The following is a 19585-nucleotide window of genomic DNA, read 5'->3' on the forward strand; positions in this document are numbered from 1 at the left end:
AGCACTATTTACAATAGCCAGGTCATGGAAGCAACCTAAATGCCCATCAACAGATGAATGGATAAAGAAGATGTGGTACATATATACAATGGAATATTACTCAGCCATAAAAAGGAACGAAACTGGGTCATTTGTAGAGACGTGGATGAATCTAGAGACTGTCATACAGAGTGAAGTAAGTCAGAAAGAGAAAAACAAATATCGTATATTAACGCATATATGTGGAACCTAGAAAAAATGATACAGATGAACCGGTTTGCAGGGCAGAAACTGAGGCACAGATGTAGAGAACAAACGTATGGACACCAAGGAGGGAAAGTGGTGGGGTGGGGCGGGGGATGAATTGGGAGATTGGGATTGACCTATATACACTAATATGTATAAAATGGATAACTAATAAGAACCTGCTGTATAAAAAAACAAAATAAAATTCAAAAACAATTTTTTTAATTAAAATAATAACTAAAAAAATGTTTTTAATGGGAGGGAACAGCATTAAAGGAAGAAGGGTAGAATGGATATTGGGGACAGCTAGCCGTCTCCACCACTGTTACCAAGAGTCTGCATTTAAAATTTTTTCATCATAATTTGGTGCCTTCTGCAAAAGCCACAGATGAAAACAATACTCATTTTTATACATAGCCCACTTGTGGAACCCATGTGCTGGGATTTAGTGCAAGAAGGAAGTTTCTTCGGACAAATGTGCATGCTTACTTTCATCAGACAGTGAACACTGTACAAGGTATTGTTTGCCTTGTCTGCTTGAAAGCTCAAAACTAAACTCAACCATGTCTCTCATCCTGGCAAAGCGGATTGAGGAAGACTGAGATTTTCCGTCAGAAAAAGTTGGCTTCCATTTCTGCGTTCACCATTCATCACTCTTCTGAACTACATGGCAAATGACTTTGTATCTTTAAGTCTGTTTTCTCATTGGTAAATTGGGGGAAATACCCACCTCACAGGATTGTGGTGAGGGTTAAATAATGTATGTGAAAAGTACTTTTTGGTATGGAAATGGGCCCTCAATGTTATGTGTCATTATAAACATTGTATCTCTTCTTCCTCTAAATCAGCATTTTTAAACGAGGAGGTTGCAACGTATTAGCCATTGATGATGTCAGTGTCGTGGGTTGTTATCAGAAGTTTTCTTAATTAAATAAAATAAAATAGAAAATATAAGAGTTCATTATGGAGCTTCCCTGGTGGCGCAGTGGTTAAGAATCCGCCTGCCAATGCAAGGGACACAGGTTTGAGCCCTGGCCCGGGAAGATTCCACATGCCGCGGAGCAACTAAGCCCGTGCGCCACAACTACTGAGCCTGCACTCTAGAGCCCGCGAGCCACAACTGCTGAGCCCACGTGCCACAACTACTGAAGCGTGCGCGCCTAGAGCCCGTGCTCCGCAACAAGAGAAGCCACGACAATGAGAAGCCCGCACACGGCAACGAAGAGTAGCCCCCGCTCACCGCAACTAGAGAAAGTCCGCGCGCAGCAACGAAGACCCAACACATCCAAAATATAAATAAATAAATTTATTTAAAAATAAAATAGAAAATATGAGTGCATTATGCATAGTGAGGATAAGGATTGCTTCATGAAACTTTTTCAGTTATATATGTATATGTCTAATAAATCATAATATAAAATATATTTCTACTTTGCCATACAAAGTTTGGAAAACACTGTTCTGAATTGGTGTTTGGTGTTTCTTTCTTATCTCTTTTAAGCCTTTTTTTTTAATGTCCTATTAAGTATGTGCCTGTATTGGAAAGTGACTCAAATTCTCTTTGGAGGGAAAAAGTTGGGCTAATAATGAAAGAGAAGGGAGAGCAGAGCAGTGGGGTAGAACTCATGTCAAATATTTTTCACTCCAGATACAATGGTTAAGCTCTTACTTCTCGTCCTCAAACCCACCCTTCCATACCCTGCCTAGTGACGCAGGAGCTGAGCCGACACAGGACAAGTGTTTTTCTCCCTTGGCATCTGGCTGTTGGTTCAGGTCTGCCAGTCGGGAGGAGGTGCTGCAGGGAGGCTTGAGGGCTGAAGGCAGGACTTGTTTCTTCCTTTCTGCTTCCTGGTCACCTCCTGAGAGCCAGGCCAGGCGTCTTCTGATAGTGGCGGTTTATTCCATGAGTAGCAGTGTAATCCAGTTTGCACTTTTCCCAGTGTCAGCAGCCCCTCAAGGCCTCAACCACCTCACAAACACGTCACCACTGTTGGCAGGCAGCCCCCCTCAGAGATGTGAGTCTCAGCTCCAGGGGCCGCCTCCTTCCGGTTTCTAAGGTTTTTTAATTTACAACCCCTATTTTGTCGCACCAGCCCTAGGGTGGTAGCTGGGTTTTGCAGTTACTACCTCCTGGACACCTTAGTGGCCCTTCTTACCTGTTCAGGTTTCATGGACCTGATTCCTCTCCCTGCTGAGTCACTTGGTTCTCTTCTGTCTCCTGACTAGATCTTGGACCAGGAGGCAAGTCAATGTGTTTTAAGGGTAAGGCTGAACTGTGGAGGGGGAAATTGTGCCGTTTACATTCTTCTTTTCCAAAAGCTTCGCTAAGCATCCCTTCTTGGCTCCTTGGAGACCCCGTATAGACTTAAAGTTTATCTATATGGAAATATCCGACTACTTAGCTTATCCATTTAAGGCCTGGACTTGGAGTCTGAATTGTTATTGAAGTTATGTTTTTATACTGCTTTGGTGAGATGGGATCCCTGTGAAGAAAGATAGGGTGTCTTTTGTCTCCAAAGACATGTTATTAAGGAATGAGATGGGGGGAAATCTGGATCATTAATTTAAAACATCATGTTACACAAAGTTCACATTTTGTTTTACTTCAGAAGCATTGGGAATGTACTATTTCTTATGTTGTGTTTATTTTTAAATCATATATATATATCTCATACATATACACACGTACATGTGTATGTTTATATAATGTATGATTTTATAATAAAAATATACAGAGGGAAATGCCCCCTATTAAGATAAATGTCCTCATATGCATTCAAATCCTCTTAGTCACACCATAAATCATAGAATATTGGGTCTCTTCATTGTCCCCTCCTGGACTGTCTCAAGTCTATTTCCGCCTCTGCTTCCACCATGCTTTCCTCACACCCTCCTCCTTTCTCACCAGCCCCACTGCGGGAGCCTCACTGGTCACACTATCTCCAGCTCCATTTCCCCCCGTCCCTCGTCACCTCGCTTAGGCCAGAGGGATCCTTCTAATATGGGGATGTGGCTGTGCCCCTCCGTTACCCGGAGCTGCTCAGTGGCCTCCACCATCTGAAGGGTCACGTCCAAGTCCCCCAGCCTGGACCCTCAGGGACCTCCATTCTCTGAGCCCATGAGTATATGTGCAGGCCCTGCACCCACTGGGCTGCCTCTAAACCAGGAGGGCTACTGACTTACCCTTCCTGTGCCCGCCGGCCTGCCCTCTGTTCCTCCAGCCTTCCCTACATTGAGGTTTATTGAGTGACAGCTCTGCTGGGCTCTGAACCAGGCCCTGGGTCCTCTCTCAGGTCTGCTAGCTCATCAACCACTGGACGTGCTCCGTGAACCGTCCCCAGCTTCCGGAGTGTCCCTCTGTGATGGCTAGCTAGTTTCCGAGGCGGCCCCCATAAATCCTGCCTCTTGGGGTAGTCCCCACCCACTAGGCCTGGGCTGGGCCTATGACTCAAACCAGAAAACTGCAGCACAATGGATGCTAGGCCAGTTCTGGGCCTAAAGGAAGGCCTGACCTGTGTGCTTTGGGGAGCTACCTTGCTGGCGAGACTACGTGAAGATGCTGCGTGGAGAGGAGAAGCCCTGGGAGATGTGGAGATGGAGGGAGGCCCTGGCATCGCAGTGTCTCCGTGGAGCCTCTGGAAAACCCCAGTCCCAGACACCATCTGACTGCAACTGCATGAGGCCAGCGGAACTGCCCAGCCAAGTCCGGTCAATCCAGAAAACTGTGAGAGGCACGGACCCCTACGTTTGCTATGCAGTAATAGGCACCTAGGACACCCCTTCACCAGGCCCTGCTCTCACTCTTTACTCCCATAATACCTGTTGCATTCACACCTTTATTATCTCCCTAATCATCTTGCATTGTCTCTCCCCTCTAATAGACGGTAAGCTTCTTAAGGTCAATCCTACTTATTTCTTTCATCTGAAAAGATTCAGTGTGAAAATAGAAACCACTTGAGGTATTTCAAGCAAATGGTGATTCAGCATTTACAAAGTCATTGGAATATAAGCTACCATTGGACTTTTGGCTTCAGGGTCATTTTACCATGGTTGTAATCAGAGGTCTGGAAACTGCTGATCTTTCCACAGCTGCCCCACGTCCGAGAAGAGGATGGCCAAACAGTGGAATGTGGAGTTTGGCCAAGGAAATACTCACATCTGCCAGAATCAGTCAGCCACGACTATCACAGGAAGAATGACTTCTGCCTTCTTTCTGTCTTCCAGACATTACGTGACTGCAGAACCTTAACTGCACCCAGAAGTCTTGCTGCTAAGACTTCTGGGAAATGTAGGTTTCCGCTTCCAGCTGATGCTAAACAGGGGAGACTCACAAGGTTAGAGATGGGTGATGAAGGCCAATGGACCTCACGTGTGCATTTCCCAGCCCCTAACACAATGCCCTGGCAAGTGGAAAGTCTTCAGGATAGGCTTGTTGAATGCATGGATGAAAATAAAATACAAATTAACTATTGTATCAATCATTCAGTCTAGCCTACAATTATAGGCCTGTTATGGACCCTTTCCTGCATTAGATGCTCGGAAGGAAAGGGTAAATATATGGTTAAAAAAAAATTTTCCCAAGAGCAAACTCTGAGTGTAGAACTGAGCCCTAGCAAGGGTGGAACACGAGAGTGACTTTTGTAAGGTTGTCACTGTTGTTTGTTGTGGAGTCTGTATCTTCTGCCCTGTTATGAAAGTAAATAGACAAATACAGACTCCATTTCAGATGTTAACTTTTCAAACTGTTTTGCAAATGTAACCAATTTCTCCTGGAAGTAAGGAGGTTCCTTTTCCAAGGCCAGCCTTGTAGCTGATTCTGGAAGCATAAAGCATGTTTAAAGAAAATAAATCAGCCACAAAGGCCAGATTCTTGAAAATAGTCAAAACTAGGCCCATATTCACAGGTAAACTCTATGGCTTCACCCTGAACTTTATTTAACCTTGGAGGTTAAATAAAAGCACTTCACACGTACTATTTATTTATCCAGGCTGTCACTTATGGTGCCACTTAGCTGTCAGTTCCTCAGGGATGAGGAACAGAGACCAGAAATGGAAACTCAAGACTCCAGGTTTCTTTACTTAGTTCAGCCAGTAACTAGTAAAGGCAGGTTAAGAGCTCGCTTTCAGCTGTGCTATTTTCACCATTTATAAAATGCAGGTATTTGATGGGTAAACAAACACATATTGCGAGAGTCCTCCTCAATCCTGTACACTGAGTATTTGAGAGACCATACAGCTCATGTACAAATACAAGCATGTCTGCCACTAGAGTAGTTTAGCCATTTGTAAAAACAAGACTAAGATTTTTTTTTAAAGAAATGGAATTCATCTTAGTAGGTTTTGTGGGATTTTTATTATTTGTTTACAATACTGTTGCTGTTTGGTTTTTTTTTAGTTGCTTTATAGTTGTTGTGTTTTTTTAAGGCTAGACAAAAGTATAACCAAATATTCATAGTGGTTAACTCTGGGGAGTGGAACTGGGTATTCTTTTACATTTCACTTTATGTTCTTCTTCATTCTATATATTAATTAGCAATGTACTCATTTTAACATTAATAATACTACTTTTAATGTTATTAATGATTAACTGTGGGTAGAGAGATTACAGATGATTTTTAAATCTTTTTCTTATTTGAACCTTACTTTATGTCTAGAAGAAATGGGCATGGTTTAAAAGAACATTGACGAAATTGTTGCTTTTCCTACAGAAAGTGCAACCGATGTATCAAGTTACAGCTGGGGCAGCTCCCAGAAGCCCTAAACACTTCCCCCGCTCATCCATCACTGGCTGAGCTCTTAGCCTCAACAACCAGTATAGGCGGGGTGTCAGCCTACACAGCACTGGGGAAGCTGTGGGACTTAGGATGCCTCAGACAGGTCAAGGTCAGACTGCCTGGGGAGGGAAGGGGACGGCTCCGGGGGTGTGAGGGTGTGGGGACAGGAAGACACAGTCCCACTCTATTGTGCCTGTTAGACCCTGGCCGGAGAATCCCAGGACTGTGGAGCAAATCGCCTTTATTATGGGACTTCGTATGGTGTGATTCCTTATTGCAGTTTTCTGTTATTGTTGGTTTTTATTCCATAAAGTTGGATGAACTGCTAACAGTTTTACCAGACCCTGCACCAATTACTGGGGATAGAAAAAGGCAAAATATAGGATCCCTTCTCTCAAGAAATCCAACATCAAATCAAAAGCAAGAATCAGACTAGTGAAAGGGCACATTATAATACAGTATGATTAGTGCCTGGACACAGATTTATGCGAAGTGTTCAAGGAATACAGAGGAAGGGGACACCAAGCCTGGGGGATTCCAGGGGATCTTAGCAGAGTTGGAAGGAGGCGAGCTGGAGAGAGGGGACCAAGGGAGGGAGTTCTCTGCAGAGAGAAGAGCCGGGAAGAAGAACTGGAGGCCAGAAAGAGCACAGAGAAAAGACACACGGGTGGCTCCTATCGCTGCCGTCAAATTACTACAAACTTAGTGGCTTTGAACGACACAAGTTTATCGTCTTACACTTCTAAGGCCGAAGCCTGAACTGTCGGCAGGGCCTGCACTCCTTGGTTCCTGCCCTTCCACCCATCACAGCAACCTCTGCTTCCACAGGCCTCACATATGTGATGCCAAATCTCCCTCTTCCCCCCGCGTATAAGCAGCCCCGTGACGGCACTGGGCCCACCGGATGATCCAGGATGAACTTCCCCGCCTGCAAAGTCCCTTCGCCCTGCAGGGCAACATCCACAGGTTCCAGGATTAGGACCTGGCGATGTTTGGGGTCGTTGGTCAGCCTGCTACCGTCCCCCTGAGGCTTCACATGAGTTCTTCTGCCCGAACAGCTCTTCTTCCTGGGGTCTGCTTCAGTGGCTCCTTCCCAGCTGCTGTGTAAACGTGGGCCATTTACTTCACCTCTTGCACTTCGGTCTCCTCGTCTGGAAAATGGGGATAATAATAGCCCCAGCCTAATCCGTTTTTGTGAAGCTACAGTGAGTTAGTGTATGGAAAGCACTCAGAGCAGCACCTTCCGCAAGAACCCGCCTTTTATTGTTGTCATTGTTATTGCTCCTTTTGTCACCGAGGTCTCTATTCCAATGTCACCTCTGCAAAAACATCTCTCCTGGCCACCCTAGCTAAAGTAGGCCCCCGAGTAACTCTTTACATGTCTCTTCCTCCCTCCCTCCCTCCCTCCGTTCTCCCTTCCTTCCTTCCTTCCTTTCTTTTCTTTTTTCTTTTTCTTTCTTTCTCTTTTTCTTTTTCCTGCCTTCCTTCCTTTCTTTTCCCTTCCTTCCTTCCTCTGTCTCTCTCTCTCTCTTTCTCTTCTTTTCATAGCAATGATCACAATCCCATGACTTCCCTGTGGTGTGTACTTCTTGATTTATTTACTGCTTTTCCTCTGCTTCCTCCTCTAGAGTGTGAGCCCTGTGTTTCGTTCACCACTGATTCCCCCGCACCAAGCATGATGCATGACACATAGTGGGCCCACAGTCAACGTCTGTGAATGAACAACTCAAACTCCATAGCCCGCATTGTCCAGTAGAGTAGCCACTGGCTGCACACGGCTGCTGAGCACTTGAAATCTGGTTAATCCAAACTGATATGTGCTGGAGGTGCCAAATGCACATTAAATTTAGATTTCATGTGAAACACTGTTAAATATCTCATTAATAATTTTCATATTGTTTGCATGTTAAAATGATAGTAATTTGGATATATTGAGTTAAACAAAATATGTTAACATCAATTCCAGCTGTTCCTTTTTACTTCTTTTTAATATGGCTACTAAAAATTTTACATCGCATATGAGATTTGGATTCTCTTTCTATTGGATACCACTTCCCTAGAAAGCCCTTATGGCATGTGTTCTAAAAGCTGCACTGTCTGGGTTTGAATCCTTGGTCCACCATTTACTGGCTGTGTGACCTGAGGCAAATTATTCAGCTTCTTTCAATAAATGTTAGCTGTCATTAGCTAGTTTCCAAGGAAGAAATTATTCTGTGTCAAGAAGTTCAGAAATTTATAAATGTTTGCAAGTAGAGAAAAAGAATAATATGAATCTGGAAAAATTTAGTAGACACTAGTGGTTTGGGTGGCTTCACTTTTAATAATTTATGTTTCTGATGGTTTGTATTTTTCACAATAACTGTGTCACATTTGGGTGGAAAAAAAATAGATAGATTTTTAAAAATAAATTAATAAAGTTTGCAAAAATTTCTTAAATTTGTTCATTGCAAATGTCAGTTTTCAAGTCCTAAAACTGAAGGCTCTGCCCCTGAGGGTTGCCAGGCACGGATGTCACACCTCTCATATCAACCCTGACAAAGGTCCATCATCTGAGAAAGCCGACTGCACCCCACTTCTTCTGACCTAATTCTGGGACATGCTAAGCCAAACAAATATCCAGGAAACTATATAAAGAGTTTCCATGTTTCTTTTCCACATACTTCCTTTTTCCATTGTGACTTTCCTCTAATAGTTTTATGAGTGCTATAATACATAAAATATAGCCCTGTGCTGGATAGGTGCTCAGTAAATAGGGAACGACTCATTGAAGGAATGAATGCATCAATGAATTCAGTGCAACTAGCATCTCCCTTCTTCCCATCCTGTCCTTTATGCCTCTTACTGGTTTTTCATTGTTAGATTATAATTTCCCATTACATTTGATTCCTTTTTTCTTTTCCCTCCCCTGATGCCAACATCCTCCACGGATTTCTTTATACTTTTCATTTAATTTACCACTTCTATGCTCTGATCCTCTTTAATACAATTTCTGGTGAAATTTCAGGAGACCTCTTTGGATTCCTTTCAGCTACAGTTACAATCATGTTTTCAAAATAACTCTTCATGTGTATAGTATACATCCATTTATCATTTCTCTCAGAAAGGGAGAATATATTTATATATTTATGAATATGAGTATATACTGTGGTGATATAATCAACAAACCAGAATATAGACTTCTCCAGGGGACAAATAAACCTGTTTTCTTTTTCTTTTTTTTAATATTTATTTATTTGTTTTTATTTGGTTGAGCCAGGTTTTAGTTGTGGCATGCAGGCTCCTTAGTTGCGGCATGCAAACTCTTAGTTGTGGCATGCATGTGGGATCTAGTTCCCTTACCAGGGATGGAACCCGGGCTCTCTGCATTGGGAGCACAGAGTCTTAACCACTGCACCACCAGGGAAGTCCCCTAAACCTGTTTTTTCAACAACTAAATTGTAAGATTAAAAAAACCCAAGAGACTGAAGAGTTAATCTCTACTATAGATTAATGAAGCCGTAAGAGATATAGCAACGGATCATAATTTGCGAACCTTTTTTTTGCACCTCATTTTTAAAAAACAAAACTATAAAATAAAAACATTTACAGGACATTTGTGTCATTTATGAGACAATTGTAACTTTGAACACAGACTAGATAATTTTTTTAAATAAATGTATTTATTTATTTTTGGCTGAATTGGGTCTTCATTGCTGTGCCCAGGCTTTCTCTAGTTGTGGCGAGGGGGGGCTACTCTCCGTTGCGGTGCACGGGCTTCTCATTGCAGTGGCTTCTCTTGTTGCGGAGCACGTGCTCTAGGCGCGCGGGCTTCAGTAGTTGTGGTACGTGGGCTCAGTAGTTGTGGCTCGCGGGCTCTAGAGCACAGGCTCAGTAGTTGCGGCGCACGGGCTTAGCTGCTCCGCAGCATGTGGGATCTTCCCGGACCAGGGCTCGCGCCCATGTGCCCTGCATTGGCAGGCAGATTCTCAACCACTGCGCCACCAGGGAAGCCCCAGACTAGATATTTGATGATATTAAAGAAGAACTGCTGTTTTTTAAAATTGAGGTATAATTGAAATAACATTTTAACAGCTTCAGGTGTACAACATGATAATTCAATGTTTGTATATATTGCAAAATGATCACCACAATAAGTCTAATTAACATCCATCACCGTACGCAGTTATAAAAAACGTTTTTCTTGTAATGAGATCTTTCAGGATCCACTCTCCCAGCTACTTTCAGATATGCAGTGTTATTAACTGTAATCACCACGCTGTACATTACAACCCCATGACATTCAGTTTATAGCTGGAAATTTGTATCTTTTGACTCCTTTCACCTATTTTGTCACCCCACCCCACTTCAGGCAACCACCAATCTGCTCTCTGTACCTGTGAGCTCTGTTTTGGCTTTTGTTCTTTTTTATTTTTGATTCCACGTGTAAGAGAGATCATGCAGTATTTGTCTTTTTCTGTCTGACTTATTTCACTTAGCATAATGCCTCAAGGTCCAGCCATGTTGTCACAAATGGCAATATTTCATTCTTTTTATGGCTAAATAATATTCCATTATATATATACCATATTTTCTTTATTCATTCATCCATTGATGGACTCTTAGGTTGCTCCTATATCTGGGAAATTGTAAATAATGCTGCAGTGAGCATGGGGGTGCATGTATCTCTTCAAAGTAGTGTTTTTGATTTCTTTGGCTAAATACCCAGAAGTGGAATTGCTGGATCATGTGGTAGTTCTATTTTTAATTTTTTGAGGAACCTCCATACTGTTTTCCATAGTGGTTGCACCAATTTAAATTCCCACCAACAGTGTACGGGGGTTCCCTGTTCTCCACACCCTCACCAATGTTTTCCATAGTGGTTGCACCAATTTACATTCCCACCAACAGTGTACGGGGGTTCCCTGTTCTCCACACCCTCACCAACACTTATTATTTCTTGACTTCTTGATAACAGCCATTCTAACATGTGTGAGCTGATTATCTCATTGTGGTTTGGGTTTCCTTAATGATTAATGACGTAGAGCATCTTTTCTTGTACCTGTTGGCCATCTGCATGTCTTCTCTCGAAAAATATGTATTCAGATCCTCTGCCTAATTTTTAAAATCAGATTGTATGGGTTTTTTTGCTATTGAGTTGTATATTATATTTTTTGGATATTAACCCCTTATCAGATATATGATTTGCAAATCTTTCCTCCCACTCAGTAGGTTGCCTTTTTCATCTTGTTGATGGATTCCTTTGCTGTGCAGAAGTGCTATTTTTAAGGTATGCTAAAGATAAAAGTATTCATATTTTTTAAAGATATATTCTAAAAATTTAGAGATGCATTTATATATTTTGCATTTTCTTCAGAATATTGGGGAGATGTGAACGAAGCAAAATTGGCTACGAGTTGATCGTTATTAAAACTGGGTGATGGGAGTTTCTTATACTATGTTTCTTTTTAATGTTCTTGAAATTTGTTATAATACAAAAGTAAAACATAAAATAATTGCTTATTACAAAATAAATATAATTATAGAAAATCTGAAAAATACAGAAGTCTAAGAAAAAGGAAAAAACAAAAACAAAATTGCTCCTAACACCACAGCAGTGGTCTTAATCACTCGTATTTTGGTGTGATTCCTTTCAGTCTGTATCCTGTGCACATATATATATAAATGCATGTGTGTGCATGTGGCTATTTTAGAGCATGACCACAAGTTCACAGATTTCCCATCAAGAAGTGGAATATACGTCCTCCCTCCTTGGATCTGGACGGGCTTGTGGCTGCTTTGACCAATATAATATGGAGGACGTAACTCCATGTGGTTAGGTCATGACAGGCCATGTGGCCTCTACACTGTTTGCTGCGAACACATGCTCTTGGAGGCCTGAGCCACCATGTAAGATGTCTGATGACCCTGAGGCTGTCAAGCTGTGAGGAGGCCCAAGCCACATGCAGAGGTTCCAGTTAACAGTTCCAGCTGAGTCATGTCAAATGAGGTGCCAGATACGTAAATAAAGAAGCCCCCAGCCATTCAAGACTGCCCAGCTGAGGCTCCAGGCAGTGGAGAAAAGACAGCTCCTGCGCCTCAGAGAATCCATGAACATATTGAAATAGTTGTTGTTTGAGGTGGTTTGCTACACAGTAATAGATGACAGGACAGAATTTGGTACCTGGAAATGGGATGTTGCCATCAAAATGCCTAAAATGTGGTGCTTGTTTGGGGACCGGCTGGCAGGGAGAAGTCAGGCAGGCATTGGGAAAGCTGATGGTGAGAGTTTGAACAAAGTTAGGAAAATGTTATTGGATGCTGAAGGAAAGGAGATACATGTTAGGTATTGGCAGAACGTTTGGCAACACTGTCACCTGGGAAAACGGGGAAAATAGGAAATGTACTTAATAAACTCAGTAATCTGGCTGAGGAGATTTCTGGATGGGATATTAAAGGGGCCACCAACTTGTTCTAGCTGCCTATAGAGGATGTGAAAGGGTGAAGAGAAAGAATACACCATTCAGTTATCAGTGAGGATTAAGAGGAAATGTAGAGGGCTCAGCGGGAACTTAGCCAGCAAAGGATTCTCTGAGCAAAGATCAAATCCAGGACACAGTAAAAAAAAAAAAAAAAAAAGTGTTTTCAGAATAAAAATGAAGCCAACGGCGTGACTTTAAAGCCCTTTGTTAGCACCTAAGAAAGGTATAGGTGCTGCTTCATAGACTCAGCTAGACAAAAGGCCTTGTCAGGATGGAAAATTATTTTCCTCTTAGGCTCAGTACCTGGGAGCCTTCCAATTTAACTGACAAAAGACAGGTGAACAGGAGAAAAAGAACACACATTTTATTACTATTTTACCTGCATGGGAGTTCTCAGAAAAGAAGTGAAACTCAAAGAAGTAACTAGACTCAAGGCCTTGTATACCATTTTAACAAAGGAAAGGAGGTTTGGGCTTCGAGGAATGATACATGTGGGAAGCGGCTAGGAAATATATGAGGAAAACTGAAGGCAGATGATGGCTACTTCAGTAAGGTGTGTCTGCGCAGGCTCATCATAGGGCTGACTCTCCACCTCCAGTGAGAGAAGTTGCTCTCCACTTCCTGGTACAGGAGAGGGAGGATACCTTCACAAAGGGAATTTTATGCCCTACTTTTAGGCAGGAAAGGGAAGGACAGAGAACTCTCCCTGGATCTGCTCTCAGTTGCCTACGGCCCAAGCCAAAGTGGCACATGTTGAGATGGCACATTCCGGACCTCTTCTGCCTTCTAAGAATTTCAGGGAAAACCTTACAAGCAATCTCTGTTAAACAGTAGGGCTTCTAAAGATCTAAAGGCATTGCTACACAACAGCCACACGGAGGCTCAAGGCAGACAAGGAATCTCAGAGGTTTGTGGGTGACTTTATCTAACGGAGCAGGTTTTTTATAAATTGCGATATGAGAAATCCACAGAGATTTTGAGGGAACTATATAAGCTTGAATAGAGAGGAACAGAGGTGGTACAAACTGAAATGAGGGACTTCCCTGGTAGTCCAGTGGCTGACTCTGTGCTCCCAATGCAGGGGGCCTGGGTTTGATCCTTGGTCAGGGAACTAGATCCCACATGCATGCTACAACTAAGAGTTCGCACGCTGCAACTAAAGATTCCACATGCCACAACTAAAAGATCCTGCATGCCACAACGAAGGTCCCACAGGCAGTAACGAAGATCCCGCATGCCGCAACTAAGACCCGGCACAGCCAAACAAATAAACTAATAAATAAATAAATAAATATTTTATAAAACAAAACAAACAAAAAAACGAAATGAGGCCTTTGGCTGCCCAAACTTCGGCAGAAAGCAGACTGAAAAAAAATTACAATCATTGGCTACTTTTTATAGGGAAAGGGAGGATGATTCAGAGAATGGGAACGAAGACCCACAGGACAGAGGGGAAAGTCCCAGTCACTCCCAGGGTGCAGGACAGAGTCCTCATCAATAAGCGAACATCACATACTGGAATGGATTTCAAAATTAATATAAACCAATGACTGCTATGCATTTCTGTTTTCTCCACTTTGGAACAGGAGTATCTTAGCAGTTATCCTATACTCGTCCTACTGTTGTATGTTGGGTTTATTTGAGGGAGGAGTGGCAGAAAACTTGTCTCTTTAATCATCAGTTTACAGATGAGGCAGAACCATACCCAAAGAGCTTAAGGCAAGGTGCCTAACATCCACCTGGACCTGATTTATATTAGGAGACCCTGTCACCTAAGCCTGAGCCTAATGCCTTAGTAAGTAACATAAAACTTTAGGAGGAGAGAACTTGGACGTGGAGAATGTAAATAATTTGTGGGCATGGAACTAACTGTGGCAGTTTTAAAATATGGCTGCAGATTCTTTGACATTCCTCCCATAGAGAGGTGGATTTATTCCCTTTCTCTTGAATCTGAGAGGGTTTGTCAATGCTTCAATCAATAGATTAAAAGTGGTGGGGGCTTCCCCGGTGGCGCAGTGGTTGGGAGTCCGCCTGCCGATGCAGGGGACACGGGTTCGTGCCCCGGTCCGGGAGGATCCCACATGCCGCAGAGCGGCTGGGCCCATGAGCCATGGCCGCTGGGCCTGCGCGTCCGGAGCCTGTGCTCCGCAGCGGGAGAGGCCACAACAGTGAGAGGCCCGCGTACCGCAAAAAATAAAATAAAATAAAATAAAAGTGGTGGTAAAAATGACACTGTGACTTCTGAAGGTAGATCATAATAGGCCATAGAGCTTCCCGCCTGCTCACTGGGAACACAAATTTTCAGAGCTCTGAACCACAATGTAAAAAGTCTGACAACCCCGAGGCCTCCATGCTGGGAGGAGGCTCAAGCCACATGGAACAGGAGCTCTGGTTAACAATCCACAAGGATCCCAACTTTGGGCTCCTTTCGGCCTATGCACCAAATACGTGAATAAAAAATAAAACACAGACCTACTAGAGCATGGCCTTGAGGATATGGGGAGGGGGAAGGGAAAGCTGGGACGAAGTGAGAGAGTGGCATGGACATATATACACTACCAAATGTAAAATAGATAGCTAGTAGGATGCAGCCGCATAGCACAGGGAGATCAGCTTGGTGCTTTGTGACCACCTAGAGGGGTGGGATAGGGAGGGTGGGAGGGAGATGCAAGAGGGAGGGGATATGGGAACATATGTATATGTATAACTAATTCACTTTGTTGTAAAGCAGAAACTAACACACCATTGTAAAGCAATTATACTCCAATAAAGATGTCAAAAAGAAAAACCAAAACACCTCTAGGGAACTCCCCGGGAGTCCAGTGGCTAGGACTTGGCGCTTTCACTGCAGTGGCCCAGGTTCAATCTCTGGTCGGGGAACTAAGATCCCACAAGCTGTCCGGTGCAGCCAAAAAAATAAATAAAATTTTAAAACGAAATAAAATTTTAAAATTAAAATTTTTAAAAAAAGAAACCTCTAGATGATTTCTGCCCTGGCCACTCAAGTCTTCCTGAGGGTCCAGAGATTGTGGCGTGGACACAAGTCATTCTTGTTGTACCGTGTCCAGGTTCCTGACCCACAGAATCCATGGACATAACAACGTGCTTGTTGTATGACACTGAGTGTGGAGTTGTTATACAGCAGTAGAAACACCACCATATTAGTTTCCTGTGGGCGCTGTAACCAATTATCACAAATTTGCTGGCTTAAAACAATAAGTTCAATCTCTCACAGTTTTCAGGCCAGAGTCCAAAACTGGGCTGAAATCAGGATGTGAGCAGAGCCACACTCTGGAGACTGTGGGAGAATATCTCATCCTTGCTTCTTCCAGCTTCTGGTGGCTGATGGCATTTCTTGGCTTGTGGCTGCATCACTCCAGCCAACATCAAATCTCTCACTGCTCCTTCGTATCACTTTCGTGTGTGTGTGTGTGTGTGTGTGTGTGTGTGTGTATGTGAAATCTACCTCTGCCTCTCTCTCATAAAGACATTTGTGGTGGCATTTAGGGCCTACATGAATAATCCAGGGTAATTTCTCCATTTCAAGATCCTTAATTTAATCATATCTGTAACAACTGTTTGGGGTGGGATTGTTGCTTTTTTGTTTTTTGGTGTTTTGGTTTGGTTTTGATTTTGATGTCCCTTTTTTGGCTTGTTTGTTTTTTGTTGTGTTTTTTTTTTTGCGGTACGCAGGTCTCTCACTGTTGTGGCCTCTCCCATTGTGGAGCACAGGCTCCGGACGCGCAGGCCCAGCAGCCATGGCTCATGGGCCCAGCCGCTCCGCGGCACGTGGGATCCTCCCGGACCGGGGCACGAACCCGTGTCCCCTGCATCGGCAGGCGGACTCTCAACCACTGCGCCACCAGGGAAGCCCTTGTTTGGTTTTTTTGCCATGCAAGGTAACAGTCACAGCTTCCAGGGATTAGGCTATAGATGTCTTTCAGAGGGCCATTTTTCAGCCTAGATACATAAATACATAGATACATAGATGCAAAAGATCATACTGTACATGTATATTCTTTTGCATCATACTGTATATATTCTTTATGAGACAAAAGGAATAAGTATTCCTCAGATCATTAAACAGTCTGAAAATAGCAGCTTTAATGGTTATGCAATATTCTACTGAATGGGTATACCATAATTTAGTTACCCAAAATATTAATATCGGACACTTATTTCCAACTCCCTACTTCTGATTATTTCCTTAGATTAGTTCTAGATGTGAAATTACTAAACTTAATGAGTGTATTTTAAGACTTCTAAAATATTGCCAAATTGCCATTCAAAAATATATTAATTTACAGTCTCATCAGTATAGGAGGTGCCTGTTTATCATACCATCACCAGATTGAGTATTGGATTTTTAAAAGTGTTATTTGATGATATTTCATTAGAAGTCTGGTATTTGTCTTATCATTTTGCATTGAATTTTTTATATATTAAGGAAAATAATCCTCTGACATTTTTGTAGCAAAGGCTTTTCTGTCATTTTTAATTTGCTTTTAAATTTTGAAGATGATGGTTCTGATAGCTCTCTACTATTCTCCTTATAATTCTTACTTTGCCTTTATACTTAGAAAGTCTACCACATTCAGAGAGCAGACATGATGGTGTTCGATATCAGAAAGGCATGGGTCATAATCTATCTCATAGGGTTAGATATTGGTTTTTGCAAAGATTAAATGAAATAAGTTAAAGAATCAAGCACAAGGCCTGGGATGTGTAATCCCTGTTTCCTTTCCTTCTGTTTACTAGAAAATAATAGACTCAAGCAGATCACAAAATATGCAAATGCCAAAAAAATATGAAAATATGCTCAACCTGCTTAGTAAATCATGGAACATAAAATTAAGTTAGTTACCATCTTCTGTCCATCAGATTAACAAAAATTTAAGCAATAACCTCTAGTGCAAAGAGGCCATGGAGAAAGGGGAATTCATTTACAGGCACCTGTGCAGTACTGTGAATTGCTAAACCTTTTTGGAAAGCAATGACTATATTTATTAAAGTTTAAAGGTGAAAAAAAAGTTTTAAATTGAGCATTTTCTTTGATCTAGGATTTCCTATTTGGGTTACCTATCCTTTAAAAATACAAAGATACAAAAGGATATATGTAAAACGATGCTTACCTTTGGACCACTTATGATAGTAAAATTCTGACAGCAACGTGAAAATCCATCAGTAGTAGAAAAGCAGTTGAATAAATGTGTTTCTTTTCGGTCTCTACCCACTAAAATGTAAGCTTCCCAAGAACAAGGATTTTTATCTGTGATCTTAACGCTGTTTTCCCAGCGCCTAGAACATAATAAACATTCAAAGAAATTGTTGAGTAAATGAATAAAATTCTGGTATACCCAAATTTACAAAATGCAGTGGCCATTGAAAAGTCAGTTGGATGTATATACAATGACCTGGGGAAATGCCCATGATATATTATTAACTGATCAAAGCAAGTCACAACGAAAAGTAGGACTCCATTCTTTTTTAAGGAGAGACAAAAGGAAGAACAAGATAAGTGATACACATTTGTCTAAGCACAAAAAATTCTTGGGATGATATGGACCGGGGTGTTAACACCGGTACCCCAGAGGGATGGGATTGAAAGAAGGGGCAAATTTTAACTTTTTCCACCCCTCTGCATTGTTCAAACTTGTTGGAAGGAATCGTTCCGTGGAAGGCCTCAACGTGCGTTCATAAAAACTTAAACAAGACCAGGCTTTGCTATGGGAAGGCCAACCTCTTTGAGTCCTTTGCCCCCGCGTTAGGAAAACAGGTCCTTGGCAACAGGTCCTTGGCGTTACTAGGTATTCTTTTTACAGTATTGGTTTGTTGCTTTTTTGACTTTTGTGCCCCTCCCCCAACACAACCCCCCCCTCCCGCGAGTTTGCTCAGCCCGTCCCCTTCCTGCGCGTATGTTTCCTGTCCAACCTGCCGACTCCCCCTGCGCGCTTATCTGACCCCGTGCTCTGCAGAGGCACCCGCGCACCGTGTGCACGCCCGACCTTTGCCACCTTCCGCGCTCACGGCAACTGCAGGAGGATGTGGTTTACAGAACACGTGGACCGAGGCTTCTCACTCCAGCACCCTTATTTCCGAAATGGTCCCCCCAAGCGCAAGGCCCATCTCCAGTATTCAAAGGAAGCCCAGAGGAGGGGACCGGGCTTGGAGGAGTTGGGGGGCGAGAGGGGGAGATGAGGTCTGGAGAAGCACCTGCCGCGGCCTCCACCACTTATTAATATTAACTTTTATTAAGACTTGGCCCTTCTCTCCCTGGGGCTTCACAAAGCAGGAAGCCAAGGGCAGGGGTGCAGGGAAGGGAACTGGCAGGAAGAGAAAACCTTGAGTAAATTATTTAGCCGTGAGTCGAGATTAAGAGTGATTCCGCCCTCTCCCCTCCCCCACCCGCAAAGCGGGCCCAGGTTGGGGATCAGCCCTCAAACCGCCACTAATCGTTTAAGCTGGACGACATCTGGAGTCTGGTGAGGGGCAGGCCAGGGAGACGTCTGTCGGCGACACGAGGTGCGAGGGCGGCGGCCACCCAGCGGGCCCCCGGCTCCGGGGGACATGGCCTCTCCGCAGGGCAGGCCGCGCCTGTTGGTGGCGATGGAGGGAGGCGGCTGAGGTCGAAAGTGCCAGAGCGCGGCCGGGAGACGCGCAAAGGGGTGGGCTTGTTCGCACCCGCTGGGCCAGGCGACACCTCCTGCCGTGGACCCCGGCCCTGCGCCCTCGGCGGGGAAGAGGGAGAAGCAGCCGAGGGCCGCGGGCTCGCCCTGGGGCCGCTCCTGCGGCGCCTCCGCCGGCTGCCCCTGCCGCTCCCCGCGCCCCGCCCCGCTGGTTCCGGCTCTCCCGTCCTCGGACAGTCGGGGACCCGGCCGCTCCGCCGGAGCAGCAGCGCCGCCTGCCGGGCACCTCGCGCAAGCTCGGCCGCGGGAGGGCAGGGAGTGGGGCTGAGCGCGCCGACCTCCCGCCTCCCCTTCAAAGTCAAGTCCCTCCCTCCCGCCCGGCCGCCGCCGCCGCCGCCGCCGCCGCCGCCGGCCGCGGCGCTCAAGCCCGCCGTGGAAGCCGCCGCCGCCGCGCTCCTCGCCGGGGTCCGTGGGCGCCCGGGGCCCGGTTCCCGGCACCTCC

At 44.0% G+C, this 19585-nt stretch overlaps 1 long non-coding RNA gene across 1 annotated transcript; it reads right to left on the reverse strand.

Moving 5' to 3' along the window:
* Positions 1-6308: 6308 nt before the first annotated feature.
* On the reverse strand, positions 6309-19265 carry LOC114487521 (uncharacterized). The gene is made up of 3 exons (XR_003682685.1): positions 18198-19265; positions 17590-17755; positions 6309-7150 (listed from the first exon to the last, which is right to left on the reverse strand). It is a non-coding gene; the product is annotated as an uncharacterized lncRNA (long non-coding RNA).
* Positions 19266-19585: the final 320 nt, after the last annotated feature.

Source organism: Physeter macrocephalus, chromosome 13 (genome assembly GCF_002837175.3).
Source record: "Physeter macrocephalus isolate SW-GA chromosome 13, ASM283717v5, whole genome shotgun sequence".
Taxonomy (NCBI): domain Eukaryota; kingdom Metazoa; phylum Chordata; class Mammalia; order Artiodactyla; family Physeteridae; genus Physeter; species Physeter macrocephalus.